This window comes from Schistocerca nitens, chromosome 3 (genome assembly GCF_023898315.1).
Source record: "Schistocerca nitens isolate TAMUIC-IGC-003100 chromosome 3, iqSchNite1.1, whole genome shotgun sequence".
In the NCBI taxonomy this organism is placed as follows: domain Eukaryota; kingdom Metazoa; phylum Arthropoda; class Insecta; order Orthoptera; family Acrididae; genus Schistocerca; species Schistocerca nitens.
In genome coordinates, this window is record NC_064616.1 from 776,158,707 (window position 1) to 776,174,876 (window position 16,170).

Below are 16,170 nucleotides of genomic sequence, written 5' to 3' on the forward strand. Positions count from 1 at the left end.
TAATAAACGTTTGGACGGACATACGCAACTTTTTTTTTTACTATATACGGTGCATAAATACGTATATTTCTCATACTCTCTAAGACTAAAAAAGACATACCACGATGGAATTATCCGAATAGGACGGAAATCGGTAGAGCTACCCTACATGTACAGACAAACAAATAACTACTATTTCTGAAAATCTGGATGATTTATGCAACAAAAAAAATGTGTTCTGCTTTACGGCATGTCTTGTCATAGGTGAAGCGTCGTCAGATAGGCCCACTGCACGAGCGTCTAGGGAAGTGATTACAGTGGTGATTTTCCGTTGCCTTCGACTGGTGATGATGAAATGAGGAGGAGGACAACACAACACACAGCCCGTGAGCGGAGAAAATCTCCAAACCGGGAATCGAACCAGGGCCCTTTAGCGTGACAGACCGCCGCGCTGACCACTCAGCTATCGGGGCGGACTAAGCAAAAGAGAGAGCATCACAAATTCAACAAGTCAATAATTAATTGGTCCACCTCTGGCCCTTATGCAAGCACTTATTCTGCTTCGCATTGATTGATGGAGTTGTTGGATGTCCCCCTGAGGAATATCATGCTAAGTTCCGTACAACTGGCACGTTAGATCGACAAAATCGCGAGCTGGTTGGAAGACCCTGCCCATAATGCTCCAAACGTTCGCAATTGGGGAGAAATCCTGCGTCCTTGCTGGCCAAGGTGGGCTTGGCATCCACGAAGAGAAGCAATAGAAACTCTCGCAATGTGCTGCCGCCGGCCGGGGTGGCCGAGCGGTTCTAGGCACTACAGTCTGGAACCGCGCGACCGCTACAGTCGCAGTTTCGAATCCTGCCTCGGGCATGGATGTGTGTGATGTCCTTAGGTTAGTTAGGTTTAAGTAGTTCTAAGTTCTAGGGGACTGATGACCCCAGAAGTTAAGTCCCATAGTGCTCAGAGCCATTTGAACTACTTTTTTAACGTGCTGCCGGGCATAATCTTGCCGAAATGTAAGCCCAGGACAGCTTGCCATGAGGGGCAACAAAACGGGGCGCAGAATTTCGTCGACGTTCCGCTGTGCTGTAAGGGAGCCGTGGATGATATACGAAAGGATCCTGCTATAAAAACAAATTGCACCCCAGACCATCACTCCTGGTTTTCAGGCCGTATGACGGATGACAGTCAGGTTGGTATGTTACTGCTGTCTGGGGCGTCTCTAGACACATTTCCGCTAGTCATCGGGGCTCATTTCGAAGTGGGTCTCATCACTGAAGACAATTGTACCCTAGTCAATGAGATTCCATGACAAAGGCGTGTCTGGACATTGGTGGGAAACTAATCTGGCTGTTGACCGCCATAAGACCTGACAACCAGAAGTAATGATCTGGGGTGACGTCTCGTTTCTTTGGTTGTCATCCGCGGCATCCTTACAGCACAGCAGTAAAAATGGAAATGAGCGTTTGGCGTCATTGGCCGGGAGGCCCCTTGCAGGGCGGGTCCGGCCGCCTTGGTGCAGGTCTTATTACATTCGACGCCACATTGGGCGTCCTGCGCGCCAGATGGGGATGAAATGATTATGAAGACAGCACAACACCCAGTCGGAGAAAATCCCCGACCCAGCAGGGAATCGAACCCGGGCTCGTAGGACGGCAATCCGTCGTCAGGAATAAAGAGCTAGCTGTGTTGCACAAGAACGATATTTTCTGAATCTTATTTGCATTTGTAATATTTTAGTTAGTTAATATTGACATATGGAATACATCGTAAAAATGTCCGTGACGATACTATACACTCGGTGTTGTTGCCCTTCATGACAAGCCACCAGGTGCCTCCATATCAGCAAGACAATGCCTGCCCACAAACAGTGAGGGTTTCTATAGCTTGCTTCAGTGCTTGTCAAACCCTACCGTAGCCAGCATTGACGCCGGATCTCTCCCCAACTGAGAACGCTTGGAGCATTATAGGCAGGGACTTCCAAGCAACTCGGGATTTTGACGATCTAATGCGCCAGTTGGGCAGAATTTAGCACGATATCCCTCAGGATGACATCCAACACCTCTATCAATCAATACCAAGCTCAATAACTATTTGCATAAGGGCAAGAAGTGGTCCACCGCATTGTTAATTTGCTCAATTTCTAATGGTGTATGTCTTGAATAAATTATCCAATTTTTCTGAAATTGTATTCCTTTGTACAAGTACATCACATTTACCGATTTCTCCCTCATTCGGATAATTCCTTCGCGGTGCGCCGTTTTTTCTTGTCTGTAACATAAACATGGTTGGCAAAAGTCTTGAAAAGTTCTTGACCAATTTACTCTAAATTTTTACACGATATCTAATACATATTTAGACTGACATAGGCAATAAACTTGCCGGCCGGGATGGCCGAGCGGTTCTAGGCGCTACAGTCTGGAACCGCGCGACCGCTATTGCCGCAGGTTCGAATCCTGCCTGGGGTATGGATGTGTGTGATGTCCTTAGGTTAGTTAGGTTTAAGTAGTTCTAAGTTCTAGGTGACTGATAACCTCAGAAGTTAAGTCCCATAGTGCTCAGAGCCATTTGAACCACTTTTCAGCAATAAACTTCTTTAAACAACAATGCACAGCTTCTCTGTTAAAAGGCCGTACTCTGATTTGTTGTGAATTTGTGCTGTTTTGCTTCCTTTCTCGCAGTCAGTCTTCTTAACCACGATAGCATGAGATTTAAACCGTTCGACAGATTGTTTCTCCTATATACATTTTTTTCTTCTTATTGTAATTTTAAACAAAAATTATGAGCAGAAGTGTGTGCTACTTTGTTTTCTTCCTCACAGTCTGTATTAACAGTATAACCTACCGGCTTATGATAAGAATATTAATACAGAATCTGAATCATCCGAAACTTCCTAATCCTAATCATTTGCTGATTAGAACTATGCAGAATACTGTCACTGAAGCTACTATCATCACAGATCCAGTTGGAGAGGTCTCTCTCATACCTCATATATCAATGATCCAAACCGATTTACCCTCTCATTTTAAGCGACTTCTGTTACCAATCAAGGTTTCGTTTACAGTAACAATTAACAGGCCATAAGGTCAGAGAGAGGTGAGAAGACGACATGGACAAGGAGGAGGAGGCAATGGATACAGAGAGGGGGAAGGAAGAGATGGACAGAGAGAGGGACGAGGATGAGATGGCCAGAGAGGGGAAAACAGGAGAAGTACGTGGAGAGTGAGGAGCAAGTGGGTAACAGAGGGAGGAGGAGGAGATGGACAGCGAGAGGGGACACAAGGAGATTAGGAGTGGACTTCTAGCCAATTCCCATACAGTGAGTCCAAAAAGTATTCGACTAGCTGCACAGCTTTTAGAAAACAAAGCGTGTGTAACATGAAAAGAAATGTATACAAAATCTAAAGAGCCAGTCATGTAATAAGTATCTCGGTAAGTCATTTTTGTTGAAAAGCCAGGAAAGAAATTCATCCAAGTCGACAGCAAGGTTAACAAAATAGAAGATGTAATACAAGAGCTAGTTCATAAAGTATTCGTCCACCATCTGAACATGTCGAAATTCTGAGCGCAGTAATTAAACTATAACGCTGACCCACCGAACACACTAGAGTCAACCGTGCGCGGCCCCACTCTATCGCCTGCTGTGGTTCTGAACAGCGCTCATACAGTGCAATTAGCGCCATGGGCCGTAAGGGTAGTGAGACGACGCTGGTCGAAAGGAAACTTATTCTGCGCTTAGATAATGAGTGCAGATCTTCTTACGAGATGGCTAAGGAAGTCGGTAGACCTAGATCGACGATTCAGTCGATAATAGATCAATTTTGCGCAACAAAATAATTAAGGAACCAACCACGTACAGGAAGCCCTCACACTGTGACTGATGCAGACGTGAGATTTATCCTGAGGGAAATAAAAAAGAAACCTAAAATCAGCGCTCCTAAGTTGGTTGAGGAGTTAGAGTCTAGGGGAAAGAAGGTATGTGCCAACACAATCTGAAAACTCTGAAAACGCATGGGTATCCCGGCCTGTTAGCTAGTAAGAAATTTAGGGTCAGTGAACTGAATCGAGAGAAACGTCTTCAATTGGCGATGCAACATAGATTCGAAAAGGAAGACTTCTGGAATAGAGTAATATTTTCTGATGAGAGTAATTATAACGTATTCGGGTCGGATGGCAGGCGAATGGTGTGGCGTAAGAAGAATGCGGAGATGTTGCAACGCAATCTTGTACCAACGGTTAAACACAGTGGTTGCTCCCTGATAGTGTGGGGCTGTATGAGTGCTGCAGGTGTTGGAAAAATACATTTCATAGAAGGTACAATGGATCACCGTATGTATATCAACATTTTAAAGGACAATCTGAATCCCAGCGCCGAAAAATTAGGTCTGCAATGAAATTACATTTTTCAACAAGATAACGACCCAAAGCATACGGCTTTAAATACAAGGCTGTGGCTCCTGTACAATAGCCCAACACAACTTAACACCCCTTTTCAGAGCCCAGACATTAATCCTATTGAAGACCTTTGGAAAGTAGTGGAAGATAGCATCAGGAGAAGACACACTTCTAACAAGAGAGACCTAAAAGAAGCACTTCAAGACGAATAGGACAAAATTCCAGCCTCTCTGACTGTAAACTTGGTCAGGTCTACATCTACATCTACATCCATACTCCGCAAGCCACCTGACTGTGTGTGGCGGGGGGTACCCTGAGTACCTCTATCGGTTCTCCCTTCTATTCCAGTCTCGTATTGTTCGTGGAAAGAAGGATTGTCGGTATGCCTCTGTGTGGGCTCTAATCTCGCTGATTTTATCCTTACGGTCTCTTCGCGAGATATACGTAGGAGGGAGCAATATACTGCTTGACTCCTCGGTGAAGGTATGTTCTCGAAACTTCAACAAAAGCCCATACCGAGCTACTGAGCGTCTCTCCTGCAGAGTCTTCCACTGTTGTTTACCTATCATCTCCGTAACGCTTTCGCGATTACTAAATGATCCTGTAACGAAGCGCGCTGCTCTCCGTTGGATCTTCTCTATCTCTTCTACCAACCCTATCTGGTACAGATCCCACACTGCTGAGCAGTATTCAAGCAGTGGGCGAACAAGCGTACTGTAACATACTTCCTTTGTTTTCGGATTGCATTTCCTTAGCATTCTTCCAATGAATCTCAGTCTGGCATCTGCTTTACCGACGATCAACTTTATTTATTTATTTATTCATGCATTTATTTTACCTGGCAAGATTAGGGCCTTCAGGCCCTCTCTTACACCTAACCAGGCATACTCAGATTAAACAAATTTCAGTTTCTACAGAACTTTAAGGACATATAACATGTTATACAGTATTAATGTTAAAGAAAAAAATAGAGGTTATAACAGTAGTACAATGATAATTACGAGGTGCATTCAAGTTCTAAGGCCTCCGATTGTTTTCTCCGGACTGGAAAGAGATAGAAACATGCGCATTGTTTTAAAATGAGGCCGCGTTCATTGTCAATACGTCCCAGAGATGGCAGCACCGTACGGCAGATGGAATTTTACCGCCAGTGGCGAGAATGAGAACTGTTTTAAATACTTAAAATAGCGACGTTTTCCTTACTTGAACAGCGTGCAATCATTCGTTTTCTGAATTGAAATTCGTTGACAGTTGAAGGAGACATGTGGTGATGGAGTTATGGATGTGTCGAAAGTACATTCGTGGGTGCGACAGTTTAATGAAGGCAGAACATCGTGTGACAACAAACCGAAACAACCTCGGGCTCGCACAAGCCAGTCTGACGACATGATCGAGAAAGTGGAGAGAATTGTTTTGGGGGATCGTCGAATGACTGTTGAACAGATCGCATCCAGAGTTGGCATTTCTGTGGGTTCTGTGCACACAATCCTGCATGACGACCTGAAAATGCGAAAAGTGTCATCCAGGTGGGTGCCATGAATGCTGACGGACGACCACACGGCTGCCCATGTGGCATGTTGCCAAGCAATGTTGACGCGCAACGAGAGCATGAATGGAAATTTCTTTTCGTCGGTTGTGAAAATGGATGAGACGTGGATGCCATTTTTCAATCCAGAAACAAAGCGCAAGTCAGCTCAATGGAAGCACACAGATTCACCGCCAACAAAAAAATTTTGGGTTACCGCCAGTGCTGAAAAAATGATGGTGTCCATGTTCTGGGAGAGCGAGGGCGTAATCCTTACCCATTGCGTTCCAAAGGGCACAACGGTAACAGGTGCATCCTACGAAAATGTTTTGAAGAACAAATTCCTTCCTGCACTGCAACAAAAACGTCCGGGAAGGGCTGCGCGTGTGCTGTTTCACCAAGAAAACGCACCCGTACATCGAGCTAACGTTACGCAACAGTTTCTTCGTGATAACAACTTTGAAGTGATTCCTCATGCTCCCTACTCACCTGACCTGGCTCCTAGTGACTTTTGGCTTTTTCCAACAAAGAAAGACACTTTCCGTGGCCGCACATTCACCAGCCGTGCTGCTATTGCCTCAGCGATTTTCCAGTGGTCAAAACAGACTCCTAAAGGTGCCTTCGCCGCTGCCATGGAATCATGGCGTCAGCGCTGTGAAAAATGTGTACGTCTGCAGGGCGATTACGTCTAGAAGTAACGCCAGTTTCATCGATTTCGGGTGAGTAGTTAATAAGAAAAAAAAATCGGAGGCCTTAGAACTTGAATGCACCTCGTATAACAATCAAAAAATAATTATAACAATCAAGAATAATAATAATAATAGTAATGACTATGTATATAAAAGTAAACATATTTTTCTTTTATGAATGTCAGTCCTATTGCTAGTTGGGAATTTTCTCGTTATATTCTTGCAGCTTGTGAGTTATTCTCATCGAGCAGAGACATAAGACGATACAATGGGGTGAAAGAGATATAGAAGAGGTAGATAGGTTAGAGGAAGAGAAATAGAATGGTAAAATTCGAAGCTATGATGGAGGGGAGAAAGAAAGAGATGAGAGGGGCACAACAATGGTGGCTATACCGTCCCTAATAACTTTATATAATCATTCCATTTTAAATCACTCCTAATGCGTACTCCCAGATAATTTATGGAATTAACTGCTTCCGGTTGCTGACCTGCTATATTCTAGCTAAATGGTAAAGGATCTTTCTTTCTATGTATTCGCAGCACATTACACTTGTCTACATTGAGATTCAATTGCCATTCCCTGCACCATGCGTCAATTCGCTGTAGATCCTCCTGCATTTCAGTACAATTTTCCATTGTTACAACCTCTCGATATACCACAGCATCATCCACAAAAAGCCTCAGTGAACTTCCGATGTGATCCACAAGATCATTTATTTATATTGTGAATAGCAACGGCCCTACGACACTCCCCTGCCCAGACGACTACAAGCAGTAATAGCCGCAAAGGGAAACCCCACTAAATATTAATTTTTGTAATTGAAATCATGTTTTCAGATTGTAAATTAAAAAAATATGAGTAGACGAATACTTTTTGAAGTACTCCTTGAATAAATTCTCCATTTTGTCAAATTTGCTATCGCTATGGATGTATTTATTTCCTTGTCCATCAATAAAAATGACTTACCAAGTTTCGTTGCATATGACTGGATGTGAAACGTCCCCTTAGAAAATTTATTGAATTACTGTGCTGATAAACCTCTTACATTATTTTATTTTCAAACAGCTGAGCAGAACTGAACGTACTCAGACATTTCGCTCTTTACATATTCTGATCAACACTAAACTGACACACAGTATTTTTTTAGAGCAACGCAGTCTGACTTTCAATAATCCCTACAAAAGAATGGCCCTGACTAACATTAATCTTTACCTTTGCACAAATCACTTACCTCACAAAAATCTTCGTTACTCGAACTACTGCAAGACTGCGAGCGCCACTACTGCCAGCTAAATAAAAGATTTTAACTACTGAAGTCACTAACTACTGATAGGCATAGTTAGCAAATGAAAGATTTCGATAAAGAACAAACAATGTATTTACCTTAATAGTGTTCAAAAGTCACAATATATATATATATGTCAGTTCATGACATCCAGTCTTACAAATTTACTGTCTCTGATGGACACACGTCCAGATCATCCGCTCTCAAAACTCCGCCATCTCTCTCCCCACATCCACCACTGCTGGCGGCTCACCTCCAACTGCGCAACGCTACGCGCTGTTAACAGCCAACAGCCCAACACTACAATAGCGAATATTACAACAATGCCACCCAGCCATAGACTGCACACAGCACAGCCAGTGATTTTCATACAGAGCGCTACGTGGCGTTACCAATATAAAAACCTAAACAGCCTACCTACAGATGTTCACATTTTATGTTCCCTTCGTTTCACGTGACACATAATTAGTTGTTTTTTTTAATTACTATACGAATAATTTTTGGACTCACTGTACATATTAGAAATTACGAAGCATTGGCAGGTTCGCCATGTTCGTATATTCGCCCTAATTAGTGTTTATTTACACCACAACGTAGTTTATTTGTGAGAATATTGCCTCTGTATACAAGATATTGGCACAGGGTCGGGCAAATAACAGTGAGCCGACGGGTGGATACGACTGAACGTGACTGTATGCATATAACCGTACCCCGTGACGCGCGCAACACGTGTACCCTGTCAAGTGATCCACACCGGCTCAGACTAAACGCGAAACTGAGACGGGCATAGCACGTGAGACTCGACACGACACGGGTCCGACGCGCACGTTCCGCACGTGTCGCGCGGATCCAAAGCATATTGAGACGCGTACACGTATTTGCACGTTCCGGTTGACGACGCTCTGCGCTGACAGAAACTAAGCGCGCGGATACTGTAATCTTTCTCAAACGAATTCACAGAAACTATTCACTAAAAATATTTCATTTTTACCTCGCTTGTAGCGTTATATGTCAGCTTCGTGGCGAATTGCCCATCATCTCGCTAATGGTCGTACTTATTGTGGTATACACATTTTAGGAAGACGCTACGCAAAATTTGAAAAGTTTGCAATGAAAAATAGGGGTCGCTGTGACTTTGCTTTTGGTGCGTATTACACCATATGTTGCTGCGTGTGAAATTTAGCTAACATGCTAAATTTTTGTTTATACTTGGGAGGAGCTCTCTATCTGCCTCCGATCTCGAGAAAATGGATCCTATGTAGCGCGCTCACTTCCGATCTCACGCCCGCGAGAATGAAATACTCGCAACATCTCTCGTATCTCGTAAACCGCTCGAGACATCGAAACGAAAGTTTGGCGGACGATAGCGCACAAGGAGGAGAGTATTTTGCCAATTCGTGAACACACGGAACTTTCTTATTTATGGTGATATATCAGTACTTATACTCCCCTCTTTATTTTTTTCACTCCAGTGACTGTAATGTTAGCCGGCCGGAGTGGCTGAGTGGTTGTATACGCTACAGTCTGGAATCGCGCGACCGCTACGGTCGCAGGTTCGAATCCTGCCTCGGGTATGGATGTGTGTGATGTCCTTGGGTAAGTTAGGTTTAAGTAGTTCTAAGTTCTAGGGGACTCATGACCTCAGAACTCAAGTCCCATAGTGCTCAGAGCCATTTGAACCATTATTTGACTGTAATGATTTAAGAGTTATCGACAGTTAGCGAAACAAGAGTTTCCCAGTATGAAAATAAACATGAAATTCCTTCTCTTATGTTACTACAAACCGACACTATGAGGTTTCTCGTAAGCTCTTGAGCTCTGTGATTGCCAATTACTTGTTTAATGAGGCACTCTGTTTCAGAATCCTATGACAATAGCTAAGATGAGTATGTGCAAATTATACTGTGTTTTGGCAAAGGAAGAACAGTAAAAAAAATGGTTCAAATGGCTCTGAGCACTATGGGACTTAACTTCTGAGGTCATGAGTCCCCTAGAACTTAGAACTACTTAAACCTAACTAACATAACGACATCACACACATCCATGCCCGAGGCAGGATTCGAACCTGCGACCGTAACGGTCGCGCGGTTCCAGACTGAAGAACAATAAACCTGCCAACAAGAGAGATGTGGCCGTTAGTCGTAAATGGTGATGCTTCTTCGAATGAGAAAAGATTGACAACCCACACAAAAATAAATTGCCAATCCTGTTGGAATTTTGGTTGAATCCTCGTAACCCATCGTATTTTTAACACTGAGCGGCTGGAATTGAAACTTACCAAAGGATTTTATTCCTTCTCTTGATCTGAGTAGTGTTAAAATAATGACGAGCGTTCCTTCAGGCGGAATGATAGGCACATGCCAGATGCTGGTTACTCACCTACGGCTTGCCAAACTGACAATGTGTGATCGCGAATAAAATAATTGTTACTGAGAAAAGCAAACAACTGATATGTCGCCAAACACAATTGTCAGTGTATTGTAATGTGCGCGGCACGAATGCACAAGCTAGCCATGTGTGCCTTGTGAGCTGGAGTTCGGAAAACATTGTCATGAAGGTAGATCAGCCTTTGTCAGCAGTACATTTCAACAGATTAAATATGTCTCATCTCCACACTCTTTTAGGATACTCCTACTTTCGTAGTAATAGCGAACATTTTGCTTCATTTCTGTAGGCTGCTGTATAATTATTTTATTAATGCTGATAATGTGCATGCAACAATTGAAATGCCTTTTCTCATCACGGCGAGCTAATTAAAACATTGTTATGGTTCAAATGGCTCTGAGCATTATGGGACTTAACTTCTGAGGTCATCAGTCCCCTGGAACTTAGAACTACTTAAACCTAACTAACCCAAGGACATCACACACATCCATGCCCGAGGCAGGATTCGAACCTGCGACCGTAGCGGTCGCGCGGTTCCAGACTGGAGCGCCTAGAACCGCTCGGCCACATGGGCCGGCCAAACAATGTTATTTGTGAGTGCTTTTCGACTGTTTCTAGCTTGCAGTGGAAATGTGATGTCCACATGTACATAGTATAATGTCTCTTGTTATATCCGTATCCAAGTAACGATAGTGAAACTTACGTACTTCACATCTTGGACGCTTTTTACCACAAGCAAAAAGGGATCATATCTGTGGAAATTACATCTTTTCGACTTTTTGCATCAGATCGTAGAGATACGTCAGCGTAACAGGCAGCAAGTAGATAACCTTGTTTTACTTTCCTGCCTTGCTTCTAAAACACGTGATTTTATAATATTCCTTATTCACTACCCTCACGATGAATTGTCTGTCCCTTCTTACGATCTGAAAACATTATGGAGGCAGAAGATATAATCCCAGTGGCTAATGGCTCACCAGTTCCTGAACTGTGCATTGTTCTTGACAAAAGAAGAAAGAAAACAAAAGAACTGTACAGATATTTGTAACTGAAAACTATTATGTACTGACGAAAGTAGATGGAGCTCTTAAATGGCGGAAAGCAAAACACTACTCAGTGATAATAAAATTCAGTATACCGTAAGGCTGTATTTTTCTGACGGGCAATACTTCCACTGCCCATAGGCGCCATGCCGAAGTGAGCATACGGCAGGACTGCCTTCCTGCTCCCCGCTTCACCCCTCCCACAGAGATCGGGTGGCGCGAGAAACTGTGCCGCAACCACAATGCAGCGCGGCCCGGCGCAGGCGCGTGTCGCATCCCAGTAGCGTCCGTCCCTATTTGCGCGGTCCCATTTGAACCTGTGAAGTTACAAAAACGCGCGCTGCGCTGCGCTGCGTCGCGCCACACGCGCTATAAGCGTCTCAATTTCCGCCTAGCCTAGAGAGTAGTTCGGGCTGTGTCATTGGGAGTGGAGCAGTCCAGAGGGGATGATGAACTCACAGTGGAGCAGCGGATGTCCGTTGTGAAAAGTTACGTGACAACAATGTTGTGGAAACGATGTAGTCAGTTGACGCTGGAACGTGTAATGGTGTGGTGGTGGTGGTAGTGGTGGTTAGTGTTTAACGTCCCGTCGACAACGAGGTCATTAGAGACGGAGCGCAAGCTCGGGTTAGGGAAGGGTTGGGAAGGAAATCGGCCGTGCCCTTTCAAAGGAACCATCCCGGCATTTGCCTGAAACGATTTAGGGAAATCACGGAAAACCTAAATCACGATGGCTGGAGACGGGATTGAACCGTCGTCCTCCCGAATGCGAGTCCAGTGTGCTAACCACTGCGCCACCTCGCTCGGTGTAATGGTGTGAAAGAGCTATCAAAGAGTACTATGCAACGCAATGTCCGAAAATGGCATCAGACAGAATCTACATCTACATCTACATTTATACTCCGCAAGCCACCCTACGGTGTGTGGCGGAGGGCACTTTACGTGCCACTGTCATTACCTCCCTTTCCTGTTCCAGTCGCGTATGGTTCGCGGGAAGAACGACTGCCACAAAGCCTCCGTGCGCGCTCGAATCTCTCTAATTTTACATTCGTGATCTCCTCGGGAGGTATAAGTCGGCGGAAGCAATATATTCGATACCTCCTCTCGAAACCTGGACAGCAAGCTACACCACGATGCAGAGGGCCTCTCTTGCAGAGTCTGCCACTAGAGTGGCGCTATCACGCTTACCAAATAACCCTGTAACTCTGTGACGAAACGCGCCGCTCTTCTTTGGATCTTCTCTATATCCTCTGTCATCCCGACCTGGTACGGATCCCACACTGATGTGCAATACTCAAGTATAGGTCGAACGAGTGTTTTGTAAACCACCTACTTTGTTGATGGACTACATTTTCTAAGGACTCTCCCAATGAATCTCAACATGGCACCCGCCTTACCAACAATTAATTTTATTTGATCATTCCACTTCAAATCGTTCCATACTCATACTCCCAGGTAATTTACAGAAGTAACTGCTACCAGTGTTTGTTCCGCTATCATCTAATCATACAATAAAGGATCCTTCTTTCTATGTATTCGCAATAGATTACAGTTGTCTATGTTAAGGGTCAGTTGCCACTCCCTGCACCAAGTGTCTATCCGCTGCAGATATTCCTGCATTTCGCTGCAATTTTCTAATGCTGCAACGTCTCTGTATACTACAGCATCATCCGCGAAAAGCCGCATGGAACTTCCGACACTATCTACTACGTCATTTATATATATTGTGAAAAGCAATGGTCCTATAACACTCCCCTGTGGCACACCAGAGGTTACTTGAACGTCTGTAAACGTCTCTCCATCGAGAACAATATGCTGTGTTCAGTTTACTAAAAACTCATCAATCCAGCCACACAGCTGGTCTGATATTCCGTAGGATCTTACTTTGTTTATCAGGCGACAGTGCGGAACTGTATCGAACGCCTTCCGGAAGTCAAGAAAAATAGCATCTACCTGGGAGCCTGTATCTAATATTTTCTGGGTCTCATGAACAAATAAAGCGAGTTGGGTCTCTCACGATCGCTGTTTACGGAATCCATGATGATTTCTACAGAGTATATTCTGGGTTTCCAGAAATGACATGATACGCGAGCAAAAAACATGTTCCAAATTTCTATAACAGATCGATGTCAGAGATATAGGCCTATAGTTTTGCGCATCTGCTCGACAGCCCTTCTTGAAAACTGGAACTACCTGTGCTCTTTTTCAGTCATTTGGAACCTTCCGTTCCTCTAGAGACTTGCGGTACAGGGCTGTTAGATGGGGGGCAAGTTCTTTCGCGTACTCTGTGTAGAATCGAATTGGTATCCCGTCAGGTCCAGTGAACTTTGCTCTGTTGAGTGATTTCAGTTGCTTTTCTATTCCTTGGACACTTATTTCGATGTCAGCCATTTTTTTTGTTCGTGCGAGGATTTAGAGAAGGAACTGCAGTGCGGTCTTCCTCTGTGAAACAGCTTTGGGAAAAGGTGATCTGTTTTGAACAAGTCAAAAACCATACCGAAACGTACCCGCACACCAGTAAATGTGACTGCAGTTCACCAGAAAATGCCAAATAAACGCGACTCCTCTCTCAAGAGACTGTCCTGTCACGTCGATCATGCGGACGGATATTCCACCACGACGTGCACATGCATCATTACCGAGTGTCTGTTGTTCGTGCATTAAAACCAGCAGATGCTCCTCAGCGCCTCTAGTTTTTTGAGTCGCTGTTCACTGAGATAACAATGAATGGCTTCGACATGGATCAGTTATGAAACTTCCTGGCAGATTATAACTGTGTGCCCGACCGAGACTCGAACTCGGGACCTTTGCCTTTCGCGGGCAAGTGCTCTACCATCTGAGCTACCGAAGCACGACTCACGCCCGGTACTCACAGCTTTACTTCTGCCAGTACCTTGTCTCCTACCTTCCAAACTTTACAGAAGCTCTCCTGCGAACCTTGCAGAACTAGCACTCCTGAAAGAAAGGATCAGTTATGTTTGATGAAGCCTGGTTTCACCTGAATGGTTATATCAATTCACAGAATCGCAGGTTCTGGGAAGCAGAGAATCTGCATAAGTTCCACGGAACACCATTGCATGAGCAGGAGGTTGGGGTTTGGTGTGCAATGTCTTCACGCCGTATTATTGGTCCCATCTTCTTACATCAGACGCTGACTTCGGCCCTTTACATTGCCAATATTTTGAAACCATTTGTGGCAGCATTAACGGAGGATGAAAAGACCTATAGTTTCTTCCAACGTGATGGAGCAATTGCCAATACAGCCAGCCGAACCTTGGAGCAGAGTTGTTAGCAGAGGTCAGTCCGGTCGCAGCCCGAGCTGGCCATCCATGCCACCTGATCTGTCGGTTTGCGATTACTTTGTGAGGGGAGTCCTCAGGTCTAAGATGTATCGCAACAGCCCTCATAGAGATCAAGAACTGGTTGGTTGGTTTGGGGAAGGAGACCAGACTGCGTGGTCATCGGTCTCATCGGATTAGGGAAGGATGGGGAAGGAAGTCGGCCGTGCCCTTTCTGAGGAACCATCCCGGCATTTGCCTGGACTGATTTAGGGAAATCACGGAAAACCTAAATCAGGATGGCCGGACGCGGGATTGAACCGTCGTCCTCCCGAATGCGAGTCCAGTGTCTAACCACTGCGCAGATCAAGAACTGCGTCAGAACATTTCGTATGAGACTGCTGCAATTCCAGCAGTCCAGCTTCGATCGGCCTTCAGCGACTTGCTGACCAGGACCCAAAAGTGCCAATAGATGAATGGTGGTCACTTTCATCATCCGCTTTAGACCAGTTAGTTCTGTATTTCCTTTGCTCTGCTGTGTTTCTTTGTACCCCGTAACTCTGCTCTTCACGCTAATTTTATTTGCCCCACCGTGTATAAACAAAAATTATTTGAGATAAATATTTTCAGAAATAATGTCGTCCTTCAAACAATTAATAAAAATGCAGAAACAGTTTATATGTGTCATGAATATATCCATATTGCCTCATTTATACACTGTGTGGCCAAATGTATCTGGAACATGATGCTGGTCTTCGGCTTTTAGAGCCTACATGGTGCATTTGTCTCCATACAGTGCTGGTAAAAATGGATTCCTGACGCCCCACATTTTAATTGGCAGCAACTTAATTCATAGTAGACCGTCCATTGCCCCGTATCCTATCTACCTTTACCCCGAATGGCAGAGTTCGTCTGTTCATGAAACTCTTATTGTCGTCCTGGGCGGCGGTTTACGCGAGTGAAAACTGATGTGACAGGGCACAGAGCATGTAGAAAAAACAAGCTTACTAGAAGACAAGTAAGCCAACGGCCTTGCCGCAGTGGTAACAGCGTTCCATCAGATCACCGACGTTAAGAGCTGTCGGGCTGGGCTAGCACTTGGATGGGTGACCATCCTGTCTGCCGAGTGCTGTTCAAATGGTTCAAATGGCTCTGAGCACTATGGGACTCAACTGCTGAGGTCATAAGTCCCCTAGAACTTAGAACTACTTAAACCTAACTATCCTAAGGACAACACACACATCCATGCCCGAGGCAGGATTCGAACCTGCGACCGTAGCGGTCGCGCGGTTCCAGACTGTAGCGCCAGAACCGCTCGGCCACCAGCGGCCGGCGCCGAGTGCTGTTGGCAAGCGGGGTGCACTCAGCCCTTGTGAGGCAAACTGAGGAGCTACTTGATTGAGAAGTAGCGGCTCCGGTCTCGGAAACTGACATACGGCCGGGAGAGCGGTGTGCTGACCACATGCCTCTCCATATCCGCATCCAGTGACGCCTGCGAGCTGAGGATGACACGGCGGCCGGTCGGTACTGTTGGGCCTTCGTGGCCTGTTCGGGAGGAGTTTTTTAGAAGACAAGTAACATTACAAATTT